We start from the raw sequence: 5,351 nt of genomic DNA, 5'->3' as shown, positions 1-5,351 counted from the left end.
ATGCTCCGTATGTATTTTCATATGATGCAACAAAACTGACTTCCATTTAAATGAAGAACCACATACTTTACAAGAATGTGGTTTCTCTCCCGTATGTGTTTTCATATGTCTGAACAAATTTGATTTCTGTACAAAAGAACCACATACTTCACAAGAATGTGGTTTCTCTCTAGTGTGTGTTTTCATATGGCGCAACAAACTTGACTTCTGTGCAAAAGAAGAATCACATACTTCACAAGAATGTGGTTTCTCTTCCGTATGTGTTTTACTATGACTCAACAAATGTGACTTCTCTGCGAAAGAAGAACCACATACTTTACAAGAATGTGGTTTCTCTCCCGTATGTGTTTTTATATGACTCAACAAAGTTGACTTGTGTGCAAAAGAAGACCCACATACTATACAAGAATGTGGTTTCTCACCCGTATGTGTTTTTTTATGACTCAACAAACTTGATTTCCATGGAAAAGAAGAACCACATACTTCACAAGAATGTGGTTTTTCTCCCGTATGTGTTTTCCCATGACTCAACAAACTTGACTTTCGTGCAAAAGAAGAACCACATACTTCACAAGAATGTGGTTTCTCTCCCGTATGTGTTTTCATATGACTCAGCAGAGTTGACTTAAGTGCAAAAAAAGAACCACATACTTCACAAGTATATGGTTTCTCTCCCGTATGTGTTAGTATATGACGCAACAAATCCGACTGCCATACAAAAGAAAAACCACAAAGTTCACAAGTATGTTGTTTGGCTCTCATGTTTCCTTGCATTATTCCAGAAAAAATACATGCAATGAAGTGTATGATGATAGACACGCTAATGAATTTTAACTTTGGAAATTTTATATGATGAAATTTATAATAATTTTAACGATTTTTAAATCACTAATGAAGAAAGGTGCTTCTTATCCATTGATGAATTTCTTTTCAGTGTTGCAAATTCTGAAAGTATAAAATAAATTTGAAAAAGTACGTATTATGTTGTAAAATTTAATTAATCATGTTGATTTTATTTAAAATATTCGAAACATCTATCATTAATGAAATTGTTTAAGAAATGAGTTTAGCTTTATTTAATACTGGTTTGTTAACTAAATTAATGTGTTTTTATTTTAAAGTATTTAACTAAAAATAGTTACGTTTTTCATTTAAGAGATGAGGATTGATTATTCATATTATTTGCATTTTTCGGAATATTGTTCTCATCTTGGGTGTTATTTTCACAGTTCTGTTACTGATTCTATTTCACCTCCGATCTAATTCAGGCATATTTTGTCGAACTTGAACTAAAGTCTGTACAAAATTCTGAATGGAACCTTTTATTTAATAGATGAGATTAGCACGCTCTCGTATTAGTAGCGATGACTGGGTAAAAATTCCTAATTAATTTTTAATTCTATTTTCAATCTCACTGAGGATTGACACTTCAACGTTCAGGAGTATGTAACCTACAACTAAATTTTACCAAGTACTCTAACTATAGCAACATATCATAGCACCACGGGTCCTAGCAGACAATCCTTGTATGAATTTGAGGAAATATTTTGTTTCTAGATGTTATCAATATTCATTAGTACATATCATATATGTAGATATAATTATGGACGTCTAGATAGTTTTTACTACATATACTTTATATATATATATATATATATGTGTGTGTGTGTGTGTGTGTTATTAATGGTTCCTACATCATGTTAAATACTATACTAGGTATGCTTACTAGTTGATCATCACCCAGAATATGCGCTTTTCTTTAAGCTTATTCTTCATTGTTTTTCTCCATCTATAATTTTTACTTCATGCCATTTTCATCTCATAGAGGTAGCTGGTTTCCTTTTTCCATTCATATATATTTCCACCCTAACAGATTCTTAAATCTTTCCTCATATCTAATAATCATCATTTTTCCATACGTGGATTGGCATGCATGACATGTTTCTGTAGAGTCGAATCACTCTTGAATAATATATTGTGTCTAGCTCTCTGGCGGAATGTTTTGTTATATTTTGCACCTTATTTTGATATGTATTTTTATTCGTAGCAATGCACATGAACGATAAAGCCCTTTGGATAATCAAAGATTCCAAGGGTCTTCCGGTAAAATAGTCATAGTTTACAAACTGAAGCATATTAACTCGTCAAAATACCACCGTTTTTGTTTTTTTAATGAATTTATAAATAATAATGTGAACAATTTGTCAGCTTTAACAAAAAGTTATTATTTTTAAATATATAAATAGCTTTAACAAAAAGTTTTTTTTAAATATATAAATAGCTTTAACAAAAAGTTTTTTAAATATATAAATAGCTTTAACAAAAAAATATTTTTAAATATATAAATAGCTTTAACAAAAAATTATTTTTAAATATATAAATAGTTTTAACAAAAAGTTTTTTTAAATATATAAAAAGCTTTAACAAAAATTTACTTTTTAAATATATAAATACTTTTAACAATATATTAATAGGTTGAATAAAAATATTAATACTTTTCCAAACGTTGCATTTTCTGTTAGAGTAAGGTCACAAAATTCTTCGGTAAGCTACATATAAACTTAAAAAAAGATTTTTCCTTAAAGAAAAGTGTAAATAATTTATCTCCCATAAAAAATTAAATTGGTGACCTGTCCTAGAACGCTAGAATGGTCTTAAATGGTGAAACATCTTAGATTAAATTCATGTGAAAACAACCTCTACTCTAAATTCTAAAATTGTTTTTGTTTCTATCAAATATTCAGGATGTTCACACATAATTTCCCTTAGCTCTATCATTAACCCAACGTCAGAGGGGTAACCTCCACATAATTTCATAATAGCTCATAAAAACCACACCTAATCGCCTTAAATAAACGCCCAGGATTTATCTATCATAGAAAAAAAATCAGTCAACTGCCCTAAAACGCTGGAATGGCTCAAAATGGGAAATCATTATACATTAAATTCTAAAATAATTTTTGTTTATTTTCATTAAAGTTTTTCAAGGTTTTAACAAAATAGAATCACATATTTTTGTGTTTTTTGTTTAAAACTTTTTATACTTAATATTTTGCTCACTTTTTCATTTTATTAACAAAAATTGGTTTTGACTTGTATTGTTATCTTGTTCTTTCATCAGTAGTATGCCATTATTATAATGGAGCAGCATTAAAATTTAAGAACAGCAAATGAGTCCCCATTAATAATAGAAGGGCTTGATCGATTAAAGCTTCAGAAAAATGGGCTGAGGAGGTACTTTGAATTAGATGAAATGATGCAGATGTAATTGAAAGATCGAATAGTCCATGGAGTTTTTTGATAGTGTAAGTAGAAAAGAAGGATGGTAGTAAAAGATTTTGCATAGATTTTAAGGCTTTAAATAAAGTCATGAAGAAGTTTACCTGAGCGTTACCTGTCATTAATAACATATTAGCCTTGTTTGGGTCGGCCAAATACTTTGTAAACTTAGATCTGAAGTCAAGGTTACTCTCAAGTTACATTAAATAAGAACGATAAAGAGGAAAATTCATTCACATGCTACTGGTGTTTATTTCACTTTAACTTGATACCATTTGGTCTCGCAAACGCCCTCATGATCTCCCAGGAATTAATGTCCATAGTTCTAGAGGGACAGAAACATTATGCATTACCATATTCGGATGATATTTTAATATTCTAAGATATGATGGAAAGTCACTTAGATCACTTAGATAGGGTACTACTAGCCAGTTTACATGAGTACAACTTCAGGCTGAAAGCTATGCAATGTGATGTTTAGAAGTATCTGGAGGTCGAAGTAAATGAACGGGGTTTACAGCCAGACCTAGGCAAAGTCAAATCGATAATATCTCGACTGGAACTTCTGTGAGACGTCAGAGCTTTCATTGGTATGACGTCATATTATTGTTGATTTATAAAAAAAATTCTGTCACAAATGATCTATAATCTGATATGATCTTTGTTAAAAACAAATTTAATTTTTATCTCATAAACTTAGTAATATGCAGATGAGATGGTACATGAAAGGGAAGGACATTGTTTGTGTGGACCTCTAGTCAAGACAATGAAAATTCCTGGTAGAAGTAGATGATAGGAGTTACTCCGTAGGTGCAATAAACTGGAATCGTTTTGTTTGAGCCAAAATAATTTTCAAAGGTTGAAAGCTCATCAATGTCGCACGACCATCCTATGTTGTTGGGTTTTTATTAAATTAGGGAAAAAGAGGCAGATAATGACATTTTTAGATTTATAGATGATAGGCTTATATGTATATGTATTTAAAAATAAATATTAGTACAGTACCGTACCATGACAATAATAAAGTCGTCATTGTAAAGAATATTTGTAATTTTTAAAGATTTTAGAAATTGGCCTTTTTTTTTGTTTGTTTAAGTCAGTAGTGAGATCAAAATCTGATTTTTTTGTGACTTGTGAAACAGTTAAAAACATATTAAAATTTAGAAACAGGGAAATTAAAGAACAAAATTCAATAAAAATGTTATCAATTCTGTACGTGAAAGCGAATACAGAACTGGCCACCACTGAGAACATAATGAATTACGTATTGACCGTTTTTTATGTTTAAGTCAGTATTGAAAAAACAAAATCTGATAGATTAGTGACCATTCGATGATAATCCGATAAAAAAAAAAAAGGTGAAAATAAAAAATACACATACGTGTTCCATGTAGTAATACTTACATTTTTGTTTTATAATCTGCTGTCGATTAACTTTATCTGATTTTATACAGGAAAGTATTTTTCAAATGTGATTGACTTACAAGCTCAAGTTAACATTCAAGATGACGAACGGAAGAGCAAGTTCGCAGAAAACAAAACTGAAGAGGAAAAATAAAAAAAATAAAATCATTTCGAAATAGAACCGATCAATTTGGTGAATATCACGGATAAGATTAGTTTTATTTTATTTAACATTTTAATATTTACATGAGACAACAGATTACAAGTTTCATTTTTTTTAAATTAATTCTCTAATTCGTTGTTTTTAAAGCCGCCTTTTCGTATTTTTATTTATTTATTTCTTTTAATATATATTTCCGATTATTTCTTGATTGTGTTTAAAAGATTAATCTAAAGTTAATCTATACGAGGAAAAATTAATTAAAGAGATTAAATGTAAAAAATTACAGGTGAAAAAAAAGTTATAATGAAAACTGTTATCACGTTGGAAGAAACTGACAAATTCATCTAAATTAAGAAGTTAAATACATTCCTTGTAAAACCAAAAAAATCCTTGTAAAATAAATACTAGTTTTCTGTTACTATTTCAAAGATAATTAGTAAAATAAAAGGTAATATAGTTCGTCTCAAAGTTGTAGCAAAAAGCAGAACTTGAAATAACAACAAAA

General features: G+C 29.3%; 1 long non-coding RNA gene across 1 annotated transcript; it reads right to left on the bottom strand.

The window, feature by feature from the left end:
* Window positions 1–347: 347 nt before the first annotated feature.
* LOC145270492 (uncharacterized) lies at window positions 348–4,784 on the bottom strand. The gene is made up of 2 exons (XR_013865396.1): window positions 4,684–4,784; window positions 348–945 (listed from the first exon to the last, which is right to left on the bottom strand). It is a non-coding gene; the product is annotated as an uncharacterized LOC145270492 (long non-coding RNA).
* Between the last annotated feature and the right edge of the window lie 567 nt (window positions 4,785–5,351).

Source organism: Euprymna scolopes, chromosome 46 (assembly GCF_053919585.1).
Source record: "Euprymna scolopes isolate OS-2025 chromosome 46, ASM5391958v1, whole genome shotgun sequence".
In the NCBI taxonomy this organism is placed as follows: Eukaryota; Metazoa; Mollusca; class Cephalopoda; order Sepiida; family Sepiolidae; genus Euprymna; species Euprymna scolopes.
This window is presented reverse-complemented; position numbering and strand designations above follow the sequence as displayed.